Source organism: Plecotus auritus (assembly GCF_963455305.1).
Source record: "Plecotus auritus genome assembly, chromosome: 7".
Lineage (NCBI taxonomy): Eukaryota > Metazoa > Chordata > Mammalia > Chiroptera > Vespertilionidae > Plecotus > Plecotus auritus.
The window spans coordinates 57,884,994-57,901,314 of record NC_137774.1 but is presented as its reverse complement, the minus strand read 5'-3'; positions in this window follow the sequence as shown (position 1 = coordinate 57,901,314).

Genomic DNA, 16,321 nt, shown 5'->3' with positions numbered 1-16,321 from the left:
ATGGGGACCTGGTGAAGTCATCATGGGAAGAAGCCAAGTGTTAGCCAGCAGCTGGTCATGTGAGGCAGGATTTCTGGCACACCCGGATGTGGTCACGTGAGCCAGGGGCTGTGGGGTGTGCTGGCCAGCTGTAACTTGTTATGTCATCAGGTGGAGGAGACTGCCGCCATCTGGAGATAGGCCTCATAGCCAGGGGCTCTGGTTTCCGGTGGCCAGCTGGACCTGGTTAAACCATCAGGGGGAGAGGCCAGGTGGACAACCACAAACGGTGACATAAACACTGGGGTGGGCTCGCCCAGGGGAACACCCGGAAGTGGTCAGATTAGATAGAGCTTGGAGCCCAGTCAATATCTCTGGGTGGTCTAGTGCATAGGCTTTTGGACCACCTATTGCGGAGGAGGGTCAAAAGGGGTCGCCAAAGGCCACTTCCCTGTGATGCGGACACTGGATGGCACCAACATGGTCCATGTGTCAAGGAAGGGCATTTGCTATAATTGAGGCCGAAAGCTAGCCTTCAGGCCCCCACAGGTTAGTGACACTGGATGGGCCCAGAGTTGGCTGCCAGAAGGGAAACGGTTTTCTGGGGCTTAACACAATTCTGGCCTAGATTTCAAAGCACCCAGGCAGTGTTGTGTGTTGATGTCGACTCCAGGTTGAGATTCCCCCATGGTGGGGACGTAGCGGAGTCCCGAGGCAGATGGTCTCTGATGGCTTTTTGATTGAGGGCTGGCAGCCCCATGCTTGCCGCCCTCCACCAGGGATCGGAGGCAGGCTATGAGGAGAAGGTGATCTGGGGCTGTATGTTTAGGCCTTTAACCCAACTTCTAGCGATCTGGGAAGTCCACGCTCCGCCTGAGGGGCAAAAAAGCCCGGAATTGTGGCTCAGTGGTCGGGCCAACAAGGAGCGGTGTCTGGAAAACAAGGGGGAGGGCCCAGGTGGCCAACGGGATGTGGGTCAGGGGAGTCAGGGAATAGGAAATACCCGGAAGTGTCCAGTTTTTTCTGGTCGGTGAGGGCGGTTGTGGGGGTCGGGTCAGCTGCCCTACCTCTTTCCCTCATCAAGGGGAGGGGCCAGGTGCTATCCGGAGGTTGGTCACGTGAGGCAGGGCCTTGGGCACACACCTGATGTTTTCAAGTGAGACAGAGGACCTGGGGTCGATGGGAAGCCCGACCTGGTTACGTCATCAGGGGGAGGGGCCAGGTGCCCGAGAGAAGTTGGTCACGTGAACCAAGGGGGCTGGGGCCCGTTCCGCAGCTGGACCTGGTTACCTCATCCGGGGGCCGGCCCGGTGGAAAGCCAGAAATGGTGCCTTAACCGGGAGGGTGGATTGCCCAGGTCAACACAGGGAAGCGTCAGGTGAGGCCTGGTCATCAGCTGGAGGTGTTCCAGGGGATAGGAAGTTGGGGCCACCTAATGCGGAGGAGGGTCACCAGGGGTCACCAAAATCGCACTTCCCTGTGGTCCGAATCCTGGATGGCGCCAAGGAGGCCCATGTCCTCAAGGAAGGGCGTGTGCCATGAGGGAGGCTGAAATCTATCCCTCAGCCGCCCGCCACAGCCATTCGTGACACTGGAGGGGACTGGAGTTGGCTGCAAGAAGGGAAAAGGTTGTCTGGGGCTTAAGGAAACTCCTTACTGGATTTCTAAGCCCTCGGTCAGTTTTGTCCGGCTCAAAGTCCATTGCAGGGCGAGATGCCCCCTTGTTAAGGACGATGCGGAGTCCCGAGGCAGATGGGCCCCCCGGCTTTTTTGAAAAAGGGCTGGCAGTTGCCTGCTTGCCACCGTATGGATGGGACCGGAAGCAGCCTTTGACAATATGCGGATCTTCAGCTCTCGGTTTTAGGCTTTTAACCGAACTTCCAGCTCTTTGGGGAGACCACCCTCCACCTGAGGGGCAAAGAAGCACGGGCAGTGTCGCTTGGTGGTCGTGTGAACAAGGAGCGGTTTCTGGAAAACCAGGGGGAGGGCCCAGGTGACCAAATGGATGTTGCTCAGGCGTGTCAGGGCCTGGGAAATACCCGGAACTGTCCGGCGATCCCTGGGCGGGTGGGGTGCGTAGGCGGCCATGGGGACCTGGTGAAGTCATCATGGGAAGAAGCCAAGTGTTAGCCAGCAGCTGGTCATGTGAGGCAGGATTTCTGGCACACCTGGATGTGGTCACGTGAGCCAGGGGCTGTGGGGTGTGCTGGCCAGCTGTAACTTGTTATGTCATCAGGTGGAGGAGACTGCCGCCATCTGGAGATAGGCCTCGAAGCCAGGGGCTCTGGTTTCCGGTTGCCAGCTGGACCTGGTTAAACCATCAGGAGGAGGGGCCAGGTGGACAACCACAAACGGTGACATAAACACAGGGGTGGGCTCGCCCAGTGGAACACCCGGAAGTGGTCAGATTAGATAGAGCTTGGAGCCCAGTCAACATCTCTGGGTGGTCTAGTGCATAGGCTTTTGGACCACCTATTGCGGAGGAGGGTCAAAAGGGGTCGCCAAAGGCCACTTCCCTGTGATGCGGACACTGGATGGCACCAACATGGTCCATGTGTCAAGGAAGGGCATTTGCTATAATTGAGGCCGAAAGCTAGCCTTCAGGCCCCCACAGGTTAGTGACACTGGATGGGCCCAGAGTTGGCTGCCAGAAGGGAAACGGTTTTCTGGGGCTTAACACAATTCTGGCCTAGATTTCAAAGCACCCAGGCAGTGTTGTGTGTTGATGTCGACTCCAGGTTGAGATTCCCCCATGGTGGGGACGTAGCGGAGTCCCGAGGCAGATGGTCTCTGATGGCTTTTTGATTGAGGGCTGGCAGCCCCATGCTTGCCGCCCTCCACCAGGGATCGGAGGCAGGCTATGAGGAGAAGGTGATCTGGGGCTGTATGTTTAGGCCTTTAACCCAACTTCTAGCGATCTGGGAAGTCCACGCTCCGCCTGAGGGGCAAAAAAGCCCGGAATTGTGGCTCAGTGGTCGGGCCAACAAGGAGCGGTGTCTGGAAAACAAGGGGGAGGGCCCAGGTGGCCAACGGGATGTGGGTCAGGGGAGTCAGGGAATAGGAAATACCCGGAAGTGTCCAGTTTTTTCTGGTCGGTGAGGGCGGTTGTGGGGGTCGGGTCAGCTGCCCTACCTCTTTCCCTCATCAAGGGGAGGGGCCAGGTGCTATCCGGAGGTTGGTCACGTGAGGCAGGGCCTTGGGCACACACCTGATGTTTTCAAGTGAGACAGAGGACCTGGGGTCGATGGGAAGCCCGACCTGGTTACGTCATCAGGGGGAGGGGCCAGGTGCCCGAGAGAAGTTGGTCACGTGAACCAAGGGGGCTGGGGCCCGTTCCGCAGCTGGACCTGGTTACCTCATCCGGGGGCCGGCCCGGTGGAAAGCCAGAAATGGTGCCTTAACCGGGAGGGTGGATTGCCCAGGTCAACACAGGGAAGCGTCAGGTGAGGCCTGGTCATCAGCTGGAGGTGTTCCAGGGGATAGGAAGTTGGGGCCACCTAATGCGGAGGAGGGTCACCAGGGGTCACCAAAATCGCACTTCCCTGTGGTCCGAATCCTGGATGGCGCCAAGGAGGCCCATGTCCTCAAGGAAGGGCGTGTGCCATGAGGGAGGCTGAAATCTATCCCTCAGCCGCCCGCCACAGCCATTCGTGACACTGGAGGGGACTGGAGTTGGCTGCAAGAAGGGAAAAGGTTGTCTGGGGCTTAAGGAAACTCCTTACTGGATTTCTAAGCCCTCGGTCAGTTTTGTCCGGCTCAAAGTCCATTGCAGGGCGAGATGCCCCCTTGTTAAGGACGATGCGGAGTCCCGAGGCAGATGGGCCCCCCGGCTTTTTTGAAAAAGGGCTGGCAGTTGCCTGCTTGCCACCGTATGGATGGGACCGGAAGCAGCCTTTGACAATATGCGGATCTTCAGCTCTCGGTTTTAGGCTTTTAACCGAACTTCCAGCTCTTTGGGGAGACCACCCTCCACCTGAGGGGCAAAGAAGCACGGGCAGTGTCGCTTGGTGGTCGTGTGAACAAGGAGCGGTTTCTGGAAAACCAGGGGGAGGGCCCAGGTGACCAAATGGATGTTGCTCAGGCGTGTCAGGGCCTGGGAAATACCCGGAACTGTCCGGCGATCCCTGGGCGGGTGGGGTGCGTAGGCGGCCATGGGGACCTGGTGAAGCCATCATGGGAAGAAGCCAAGTGTTAGCCAGCAGCTGGTCATGTGAGGCAGGATTTCTGGCACACCTGGATGTGGTCACGTGAGCCAGGGGCTGTGGGGTGTGCTGGCCAGCTGTAACTTGTTATGTCATCAGGTGGAGGAGACTGCCGCCATCTGGAGATAGGCCTCGAAGCCAGGGGCTCTGGTTTCCGGTTGCCAGCTGGACCTGGTTAAACCATCAGGAGGAGGGGCCAGGTGGACAACCACAAACGGTGACATAAACACAGGGGTGGGCTCGCCCAGTGGAACACCCGGAAGTGGTCAGATTAGATAGAGCTTGGAGCCCAGTCAACATCTCTGGGTGGTCTAGTGCATAGGCTTTTGGACCACCTATTGCGGAGGAGGGTCAAAAGGGGTTGCCAAAGGCCACTTCCCTGTGATGCGGACACTGGATGGCACCAACATGGTCCATGTGTCAAGGAAGGGCATTTGCTATAATTGAGGCCGAAAGCTAGCCTTCAGGCCCCCACACGTTAGTGACACTGGATTTGCCCAGAGTTGGCTGCCAGAAGGGAAACGGTTTTCTGGGGCTTAACACAATTCTGGCCTAGATTTCAAAGCACCCAGGCAGTGTTGTGTGTCGAGGTCGACTCCAGGTTGAGATTCCCCCATGGTGGGGACGTACCGGAGTCCCGAGGCAGATGGACTCTGATGGCTTTTTGCTTGAGGGCTGGCAGCCCCATGCTTGCCGCCCTCCACCAGGGATCGGAGGCAGGCTATGAGGAGAAGGTGATCTGGGGCTGTATGTTTACGCCTTTAACCCAACTTCTAGCGATCTGGGAAGTCCACGCTCCGCCTGAGGGGCAAAAAAGCCCGGAATTGTGGCTCAGTGGTCGGCCCAACAAGGAGCGGTGTCTGGAAAACAAGGGGGAGGGCCCAGGTGGCCAACGGGATGTGGGTCAGGGGAGTCAGGGAATAGGAAATACCCGGAAGTGTCCAGTTTTTTCTGGGCGGTGAGGGTGGTTGTGGGGGTCGGGTCAGCTGCCCTACCTCTTTCCCTCATCAAGGGGAGGGGCCAGGTGCTATTCGGAGGTTGGTCACGTGAGGCAGGGCCTTGGGCACACACCTGATGTTTTCAAGTGAGACAGAAGACCTGGGGTGGATGGGAAGCCCGACCTGGTTACGTCATCAGGGGGAGGGGCCAGGTGCCCAAGAGAAGTTGGTCACGTGAACCAAGGGGGCTGGGGCCCGTTCCCCAGCTGGACCTGGTTACCTCATCCGGGGCAGGCCCGGTGGAAAGCCAGAAATGGTGCCTTAACCGGGAGGGTCGATTGCCCAGGTCAACACAGGGAAGCGTCAGGTGAGGCCTGGTCATTAGCTGGAGGTGTTCCAGGGGATAGGAAGTTGGGGCCACCTAATGCGGAGGAGGGTCACAAGGGGTCACCAAAACCGCACTTCCCTGTGGTCCGAATCCTGGATGGCGCCAAGGAGGCCCATGTCCTCAAGGAAGGGCGTGTGCCATGAGGGAGGCTGAAATCTATCCCTCAGCCGCCCGCCACAGCCATTCGTGACACTGGAGGGGACTGGAGTTGGCTGCAAGAAGGGAAAAGGTTGTCTGGGGCTTAAGGAAACTCCTTACTGGATTTCTAAGCCCTCGGTCAGTTTTGTCCGGCTCAAAGTCCATTGCAGGGCGAGATGCCCCCTTGTTAAGGACGATGCGGAGTCCCGAGGCAGATGGGCCCCCCGGCTTTTTTAAAAAAGGGCTGGCAGTTGCCTGCTTGCCACCGTATGGATGGGACCGGAAGCAGCCTTTGACAATATGCGGATCTTCAGCTCTCGGTTTTAGGCTTTTAACCGAACTTCCAGCTCTTTGGGGAGACCACCCTCCACCTGAGGGGCAAAGAAGCACGGGCAGTGTCGCTTGGTGGTCGTGTGAACAAGGAGCGGTTTCTGGAAAACCAGGGGGAGGGCCCAGGTGACCAAATGGATGTTGCTCAGGCGTGTCAGGGCCTGGGAAATACCCGGAACTGTCCAGGGATCCCTGGGCGTGTGGGGTGCGTAGGCGGCCATGGGGACCTGGTGAAGTCATCATGGGAAGAAGCCAAGTGTTAGCCAGCAGCTGGTCATGTGAGGCAGGATTTCTGGCACACCCGGATGTGGTTACGTGAGCCAGGGGCTGTGGGTTGTGCTGGCCAGCTGTAACTTGTTATGTCATCAGGTGGAGGAGACTGCCGAAATCTGGAGATAGGCCTCGAAGCCAGGGGCTCTGGTTTCCGGTGGCCAGCTGGACCTGGTTAAACCATCAGGGGGAGAGGCCAGGTGGACAACCACAAACGGTGACATAAACACTGGGGTGGGCTCGCCCAGGGGAACACCCGGAAGTAGTCAGATTAGATAGAGTTTGGAGCACAGTCAATATCTCTGGGTGGTCTAGTGCATAGGCTTTTGGACCACCTATTGCGGAGGAGGGTCAAAAGGGGTCGCCAAAGGCCACTTCCCTGTGATGCGGACACTGGATGGCACCAACATGGTCCATGTGTCAAGGAAGGGCATTTGCTATAATTGAGGCCGAAAGCTAGCCTTCAGGCCCCCACACGTTAGTGACACTGGATTTGCCCAGAGTTGGCTGCCAGAAGGGAAACGGTTTTCTGGGGCTTAACACAATTCTGGCCTAGATTTCAAAGCACCCAGGCAGTGTTGTGTGTTGATGTCGACTCCAGGTTGAGATTCCCCCATGGTGGGGACGTAGCGGAGTCCCGAGGCAGATGGACTCTGATGGCTTTTTGATTGAGGGCTGGCAGCCCCATGCTTGCCGCCCTCCACCAGGGATCGGAGGCAGGCTATGAGGAGAAGGTGATCTGGGGCTGTATGTTTAGGCCTTTAACCCAACTTCTAGCGATCTGGGAAGTCCACGCTCCGCCTGAGGGGCAAAAAAGCCCGGAATTGTGGCTCAGTGGTCGGGCCAACAAGGAGCGGTGTCTGGAAAACAAGGGGAGGGCCCAGGTGGCCAACGGGATGTGGGTCAGGGGAGTCAGGGAATAGGAAATACCCGGAAGTGTCCAGTTTTTTCTGGGCGGTGAGGGCGGTTGTGGGGGTCGGGTCAGCTGCCCTACCTCTTTCCCTCATCAAGTGGAGGGGCCAGGTGCTATCCGGAGGTTGGTCACGTGAGGCAGGGCCTTGGGCACACACCTGATGTTTTCAAGTGAGACAGAGGACCTGGGGTGTATGGGAAGCCCGACCTGGTTACGTCATCAGGGGGAGGGGCCAGGTGCCCAAGAGAAGTTGGTCACGTGAACCAAGGGGGCTGGGGCCCGTTCCCCAGCTGGACCTGGTTACCTCATCTGGGGGCCGGCCCGGTGGAAAGCCAGAAATGGTGCCTTAAGCGGGAGGGTGGATTGCCCAGGTCAACACAGGGAAGCGTCAGGTGAGGCCTGGTCAACAGCTGGAGTTGTTCCAGGGGATAGGAAGTTGGGGCCACCTAATGCGGAGGAGGGTCACAAGGGGTCACCAAAACCGCACTTCCCTGTGGTCCGAATCCTGGGTGGCACCAAGGAGGCCCATGTCCTCAAGGAAGGGCGTGTGACATGAGGGAGGCTGAAATCTATCCCTCAGCCGCCCGCCACAGCTATTCGTGACACTGGAGTTGACTGGAGTTGGCTGCAAGAAGGGAAAAGGTTGTCTGGGGCTTAAGGAAACTCCTTACTGGATTTCTAAGCCCTCGGTCAGTTTTGTCCGGCTCAAAGTCCATTGCAGGGCGAGATGCCCCCTTGTTAAGGACGATGCGGAGTCCCGAGGCAGATGGGCCCCCCGGCTTTTTTGAAAAAGGGCTGGCAGTTGCCTGCTTGCCACCGTATGGATGGGACCGGAAGCAGCCTTTGACAATATGCGGATCTTCAGCTCTCGGTTTTAGGCTTTTAACCGAACTTCCAGCTCTTTGGGGAGACCACCCTCCACCTGAGGGCCAAAGAAGCACGGGCAGTGTCGCTTCATGGTCGTGTGAACAAGGAGCGGTGTCTGGAAAACCAGGGGGAGGGCCCAGGTGACCAAATGGATGTTGCTCAGGCGTGTCAGGGCCTGGGAAATACCCGGAACTGTCCAGGGATCCCTGGGCGTGTGGGGTGCGTAGGCGGCCATGGGATCCTGGTGAAGTCATCATGGGAAGAAGCCAAGTGTTACCCAGCAGCTGGTCATGTGAGGCAGGATTTCTGGCACACCCGGATGTGGTCACGTGAGCCAGGGGCTGTGGGGTGTGCTGGCCAGCTGTAACTTGTTATGTCATCAGGTGGAGGAGACTGCCGCCATCTGGAGATAGGCCTCATAGCCAGGGGCTCTGGTTTCCGGTGGCCAGCTGGACCTGGTTAAACCATCAGGGGGAGAGGCCAGGTGGACAACCACAAACGGTGACATAAACACTGGGGTGGGCTCGCGCAGGGGAACACCCGGAAGTGGTCAGATTAGATAGAGCTTGGAGCCCAGTCAATATCTCTGGGTGGTCTAGTGCATAGGCTTTTGGACCACCTATTGCGGAGGAGGGTCAAAAGGGGTCGCCAAAGGCCACTTCCCTGTGATGCGGACACTGGATGGCACCAACATGGTCCATGTGTCAAGGAAGGGCATTTGCTATAATTGAGGCCGAAAGCTCTAGGCTTCAGGCCCCCACACGTTAGTGACACTGGATGGGCCCAGAGTTGGCTGCCAGAAGGGAAACGGTTTTCTGGGGCTTAACACAATTCTGGCCTAGATTTCAAAGCACCCAGGCAGTGTTGTGTGTTGAGGTCGACTCCAGGTTGAGATTCCCCCATGGTGGGGACGTAGCGGAGTCCCGAGGCAGATGGTCTCTGATGGCTTTTTGATTGAGGGCTGGCAGCCCCATGCTTGCCGCCCTCCACCAGGGATCGGAGGCAGGCTATGAGGAGAAGGTGATCTGGGGCTGTATGTTTAGGCCTTTAACCCAACTTCTAGCGATCTGGGAAGTCCACGCTCCGCCTGAGGGGCAAAAAAGCCCGGAATTGTGGCTCAGTGGTCGGGCCAACAAGGAGCAGTGTCTGGAAAACAAGGGGGAGGGCCCAGGTGGCCAACGGGATGTGGGTCAGGGGAGTCAGGGAATAGGAAATACCCGGAAGTGTCCAGTTTTATCTGGGCAGTGAGGGCGGTTGTGGGGGTCGGGTCAGCTGCCCTACCTCTTTCCCTCATCAAGGGGAGGGGCCAGGTGCTATCCGGAGGTTGGTCACGTGAGGCAGGGCCTTGGGCACACACCTGATGTTTTCAAGTGAGACAGAGGACCTGGGGTCGATGGAAGCCCGACCTGGTTACGTCATCAGGGGGAGGGGCCAGGTGCCCGAGAGAAGTTGGTCACGTGAACCAAGGGGGCTGGGGCCCGTTCCGCAGCTGGACCTGGTTACCTCATCCGGGGGCCGGCCCGGTGGAAAGCCAGAAATGGTGCCTTAACCGGGAGGGTGGATTGCCCAGGTCAACACAGGGAAGCGTCAGGTGAGTCCTGGTCATCAGCTGGAGGTGTTCCAGGGGATAGGAAGTTGGGGCCACCTAATGCGGAGGAGGGTCACAAGGGGTCACCAAAACCGCACTTCCCTGTGGTCCGAATCCTGGATGGCACCAAGGAGGCCCATGTCCTCAAGGAAGGGCGTGTGCCATGAGGGAGGCTGAAATCTATCCCTCAGCCGCCCGCCACAGCCATTCGTGACACTGGATGGGACTGGAGTTGGCTGCAAGAAGGGAATAGGTTGTCTGGGGCTTAACACAACTCCTTACTGGATTTCTATGCCCTCGGTCAGTTTTATCCGGCTCAAAGTCCATTGCAGGGCGAGATGCCCCCTTGTTAAGGACGATGAGGAGTCCCGAGGCAGATGGGCCCCCCGGCATTTTTGAAAAAGGTCTGGCAGTTGCCTGCTTGCCACCATATGGATGGGACCGGAAGCAGCCTTTGTCAATATGCGGATCTTCAGCTCTCGGTTTTAGGCTTTTAACCGAACTTCCAGCTCTTTGGGGAGACCACCCTCCACCTGAGGGGCAAAGAAGCACGGGCAGTGTCGCTTGGTGGTCGTGTGAACAAGGAGCGGTGTCTGGAAAACCAGGGGGAGGGCCCAGGTGACCAAATGGATGTTGCTCAGGCGTGTCAGGGCCTGGGAAATACCCGGAACTGTCCAGGGATCCCTGGGCGTGTGGGGTGCGTAGGCGGCCATGGGGACCTGGTGAAGTCATCATGGGAAGAAGCCAAGTGTTAGCCAGCAGCTGGTCATGTGAGGCAGGATTTCTGGCACACCCGGATGTGGTCACGTGAGCTAGGGGCTGTGGGGTGTGCTGGCCGGCTGTAACTTGTTATGTCTTCAGGTGGAGGAGACTGCCGCCATCTGGAGATAGGCCTCGAAGCCAGGGGCTCTGGTTTCCGGTGGCCAGCTGGACCTGGTTAAACCATCAGGAGAAGGGGCCAGGTGGACAACCACAAACTGTGACATAAACACTGGGGTGGGCTCGCCCAGGGGAACACCCGGAAGTGGTCAGATTAGATAGAGCTTGGAGCCCAGTCAATATCTCTGGGTGGTCTAGTGCATAGGCTTTTGGACCACCTATTGCGGAGGAGGGTCAAACGGGGTCGCCAAAGGCCACTTCCCTGTGATACGGACACTGGATGGCACCAACATGGTCCATGTGTCAAGGAAGGGCATTTGCTATAATTGAGGCCGAAAGCTAGCCTTCAGGCCCCCACACGTTAGTGACACTGGATTTGCCCAGAGTTGGCTGCCAGAAGGGAAACGGTTTTCTGGGGCTTAACACAATTCTGGCCTAGATTTCAAAGCACCCAGGCAGTGTTGTGTGTTGATGTCGACTCCAGGTTGAGATTCCCCCATGGTGGGGACGTAGCGGAGTCCCGAGGCAGATGGACTCTGATGGCTTTTTGCTTGAGGGCTGGCAGCCCCATGCTTGCCGCCCTCCACCAGGGATCGGAGGCAGGCTATGAGGAGAAGGTGATCTGGGGCTGTATGTTTAGGCCTTTAACCCAACTTCTAGCGATCTGGGAAGTCCATGCTCCGCCTGAGGGGCAAAAAAGCCCGGAATTGTGGCTCAGTGGTCGGGCCAACAAGGAGCGGTGTCTGGAAAACAAGGGGGAGGGCCCAGGTGGCCAACGGGATGTGGGTCAGGGGAGTCAGGGAATAGGAAATACCCGGAAGTGTCCAGTTTTTTCTGGGCGGTGAGGGCGGTTGTGGGGGTCGGGTCAGCTGCCCTACCTCTTTCCCTCATCAAGGGGAGGGGCCAGGTGCTATCCGGAGGTTGGTCACGTGAGGCAGGGCCTTGGGCACACACCTGATGTTTTCAAGTGAAACAGAGGACCTGGGGTCGATGGGAAGCCCGACCTAGTTACGTCATCAGGGGGAGGGGCCAGGTGCCCGAGAGAAGTTGGTCACGTGAACCAAGGGGGCTGGGGCCCGTTCCGCAGCTGGACCTGGTTACCTCATCCGGGGCAGGCCCGGTGGAAAGCCAGAAATGGTGCCTTAACCGGGAGGGTGGATTGCCCAGGTCAACACAGGGAAGCGTCAGGTGAGGCCTGGTCATCAGCTGGAGGTGTTCCAGGGGATAGGAAGTTGGGGCCACCTAATGCCTAGGAGGGTCACAAGGGGTCACCAAAATCGCACTTCCCTGTGGTCCGAATCCTGGATGGCGCCAAGGAGGCCCATGTCCTCAAGGAAGGGCGTGTGCCATGAGGGAGGCTGAAATCTATCCCTCAGCCGCCCGCCTCAGCCATTCGTGACACTGGAGGGGACTGGAGTTGGCTGCAAGAAGGGAAAAGGTTGTCTGGGGCTTAAGGAAACTCCTTACTGGATTTCTAAGCCCTCGGTCAGTTTTGTCCGGCTCAAAGTCCATTGCAGGGCGAGATGCCCCCTTGTTAAGGACAATGCGGAGTCCCGAGGCAGATGGGCCCCCCGGCTTTTTTGAAAAAGGGCTGGCAGTTGCCTGCTTGCCACCGTATGGATGGGACCGGAAGCAGCCTTTGACAATATGCGGATCTTCAGCTCTCGGTTTTAGGCTTTTAACCGAACTTCCAGCTCTTTGGGGAGACCACCCTCCACCTGAGGGGCAAAGAAGCACGGGCAGTGTCGCTTGGTGGTCGTGTGAACAAGGAGCGGTTTCTGGAAAACCAGGGGGAGGGCCCAGGTGACCAAATGGATGTTGCTCAGGCGTGTCAGGGCCTGGGAAATACCCGGAACTGTCCGGCGATCCCTGGGCGGGTGGGGTGCGTAGGCGGCCATGGGGACCTGGTGAAGTCATCATGGGAAGAAGCCAAGTGTTAGCCAGCAGCTGGTCATGTGAGGCAGGATTTCTGGCACACCTGGATGTGGTCACGTGAGCCAGGGGCTGTGGGGTGTGCTGGCCAGCTGTAACTTGTTATGTCATCAGGTGGAGGAGACTGCCGCCATCTGGAGATAGGCCTCGAAGCCAGGGGCTCTGGTTTCCGGTGGCCAGCTGGACCTGGTTAAACCATCAGGAGGAGGGGCCAGGTGGACAACCACAAACGGTGACATAAACACAGGGGTGGGCTCGCCCAGTGGAACACCCGGAAGTGGTCAGATTAGATAGAGCTTGGAGCCCAGTCAACATCTCTGGGTGGTCTAGTGCATAGGCTTTTGGACCACCTATTGCGGAGGAGGGTCAAAAGGGGTTGCCAAAGGCCACTTCCCTGTGATGCGGACACTGGATGGCACCAACATGGTCCATGTGTCAAGGAAGGGCATTTGCTATAATTGAGGCCGAAAGCTAGCCTTCAGGCCCCCACACGTTAGTGACACTGGATTTGCCCAGAGTTGGCTGACAGAAGGGAAACGGTTTTCTGGGGCTTAACACAATTCTGGCCTAGATTTCAAAGCACCCAGGCAGTGTTGTGTGTTGAGGTCGACTCCAGGTTGAGATTCCCCCATGGTGGGGACGTATCGGAGTCCCGAGGCAGATGGACTCTGATGGCTTTTTGCTTGAGGGCTGGCAGCCCATGCTTGCCGCCCTCCACCAGGGATCGGAGGCAGGCTATGAGGAGAAGGTGATCTGGGGCTGTATGTTTACGCCTTTAACCCAACTTCTAGCGATCTGGGAAGTCCACGCTCCGCCTGAGGGGCAAAAAAGCCCGGAATTGTGGCTCAGTGGTCGGGCCAACAAGGAGCGGTGTCTGGAAAACAAGGGGGAGGGCCCAGGTGGCCAACGGGATGTGGGTCAGGGGAGTCAGGGAATAGGAAATACCCGGAAGTGTCCAGTTTTTTCTGGGCGGTGAGGGTGGTTGTGGGGGTCGGGTCAGCTGCCCTACCTCTTTCCCTCATCAAGGGGAGGGGCCAGGTGCTATCCGGAGGTTGGTCACGTGAGGCAGGGCCTTGGGCACACACCTGATGTTTTCAAGTGAGACAGAAGACCTGGGGTGGATGGGAAGCCCGACCTGGTTACGTCATCAGGGGGAGGGGCCAGGTGCCCGAGAGAAGTTTGTCACGTGAACCAAGGGGGCTGGGGCCCGTTCCGCAGCTGGACCTGGTTACCACATCCGGGGCAGGCCCGGTGGAAAGCCAGAAATGGTGCCTTAACCGGGAGGGTGGATTGCCCAGGTCAACACAGGGAAGCGTCAGGTGAGGCCTGGTCATTAGCTGGAGGTGTTCCAGGGGATAGGAAGTTGGGGCCACCTAATGCGGAGGAGGGTCACAAGGGGTCACCAAAACCGCACTTCCCTGTGGTCCGAATCCTGTATGGCACCAAGGAGGCCCATGTCCTCAAGGAAGGGCGTGTGCCATGAGGGAGGCTGAAATCTATCCCTCAGCCGCCCGCCACAGCCATTCGTGACACTGGAGGGGACTGGAGTTGGCTGCAAGAAGGGAAAAGGTTCTCTGGGGCTTAAGGAAACTCCTTACTGGATTTCTAAGCCCTCGGTCAATTTTGTCCGGCTCAAAGTCCATTGCAGGGCGAGATGCCCCCTTGTTAAGGACGATGCGGAGTCCCGAGGCAGATGGGCCCCCCGGCTTTTTTGAAAAAGGGCTGGCAGTTGCCTGCTTGCCACCGTATGGATGGGACCGGAAGCAGCCTTTGACAATATGCGGATCTTCAGCTCTCGGTTTTAGGCTTTTAACCGAACTTCCAGCTCTTTGGGGAGACCACCCTCCACCTGAGGGGCAAAGAAGCACGGGCAGTGTCGCTTGGTGGTCGTGTGAACAAGGAGCGTTGTCTGGAAAACCAGGGGGAGGGCCCAGGTGACCAAATGTTTGTTGCTCAGGCGTGTCAGGGCCTGGGAAATACCCGGAACTGTCCAGGGATCCCTGGGCGTGTGGGGTGCGTAGGCGGCCATGGGGACCTGGTGAAGTCATCATGGGAAGAAGCCAAGTGTTAGCCAGCAGCTGGTCATGTGAGGCAGGATTTCTGGCACACCCGGATGTGGTCACGTGAGCCAGGGGCTGTGGGGTGTGCTGGCCGGCTGTAACTTGTTATGTCATCAGGTGGAGGAGACTGCCGCCATCTGGAGATAGGCCTCGAAGCCAGGGGCTCTGGTTTCCGGTGGCCAGCTGGACCTGGTTAAACCATCAGGGGGAGAGGCAAGGTGTACAACCACAAACGGTGACATAAACACTGGGGTGGGCTCGCCCAGGGGAACACCCGGAAGTGGTCAGATTAGATAGAGCTTGGAGCCCAGTCAATATCTCTGGGTGGTCTAGTGCATAGGCTTTTGGACCACCTATTGCGGAGGAGGGTCAAAAGGGGTCGCCAAAGGCCACTTCCCTGTGATGCGGACACTGGATGGCACCAACATGGTCCATGTGTCAAGGAAGGGCATTTGCTATAATTGAGGCCGAAAGCTAGCCTTCAGGCCCCCACACGTTAGTGACACTGGATTTGCCCAGAGTTGGCTGCCAGAAGGGAAACGGTTTTCTGGGGCTTAACACAATTCTGGCCTAGATTTCAAAGCACCCAGGCAGTGTTGTGTGTTGATGTCGACTCCAGGTTGAGATTCCCCCATGGTGGGGACGTAGCGGAGTCCCGAGGCAGATGGACTCTGATGGCTTTTTGCTTGAGGGCTGGCAGCCCCATGCTTGCCGCCCTCCACCAGGGATCGGAGGCAGGCTATGAGGAGAAGGTGATCTGGGGCTGTATGTTTAGGCCTTTAACCCAACTTCTAGCGATCTGGGAAGTCCACGCTCCGCCTGAGGGGCAAAAAAGCCCGGAATTGTGGCTCAGTGGTCGGGCCAACAAGGAGCGGTGTCTGGAAAACAAGGGGAGGGCCCAGGTGGCCAACGGGATGTGGGTCAGGGGAGTCAGGGAATAGGAAATACCCGGAAGTGTCCAGTTTTTTCTGGGCGGTGAGGGCGGTTGTGGGGGTCGGGTCAGCTGCCCTACCTCTTTCCCTCATCAAGTGGAGGGGCCAGGTGCTATCCGGAGGTTGGTCACGTGAGGCAGGGCCTTGGGCACACACCTGATGTTTTCAAGTGAGACAGAGGACCTGGGGTGTATGGGAAGCCCGACCTGGTTACGTCATCAGGGGGAGGGGCCAGGTGCCCAAGAGAAGTTGGTCACGTGAACCAAGGGGGCTGGGGCCCGTTCCCCAGCTGGACCTGGTTACCTCATCTGGGGGCCGGCCCGGTGGAAAGCCAGAAATGGTGCCTTAACCGGGAGGGTGGATTGCCCAGGTCAACACAGGGAAGCGTCAGGTGAGGCCTGGTCAACAGCTGGAGTTGTTCCAGGGGATAGGAAGTTGGGGCCACCTAATGCGGAGGAGGGTCACAAGGGGTCACCAAAACCGCACTTCCCTGTGGTCCGAATCCTGGATGGCACCAAGGAGGCCCATGTCCTCAAGGAAGGGCGTGTGCCATGAGGGAGGCTGAAATCTATCCCGCAGCCGCCCGCCACAGCCATTCGTGACACTGGAGGGGACTGGAGTTGGCTGCAAGACGGAAAACGTTGTCTGGGGCTTAACACAACTCCTTACTGGATTTCTAAGCCCTCGGTCAGTTTTGTCCGGCTCAAAGTCCATTGCAGGGCGAGATGCCCCCTTGTTAAGGACGATGCGGAGTCCCGAGGCAGATGGGCCCCCCGGCATTTTTGAAAAAGGTCTGGCAGTTGCCTGCTTGCCACCATATGGATGGGACCGGAAGCAGCCTTTGACAATATGCGGATCTTCAGCTCTTGGTTTTAGGCTTTTAACCGAACTTCCAGCTCTTTGGG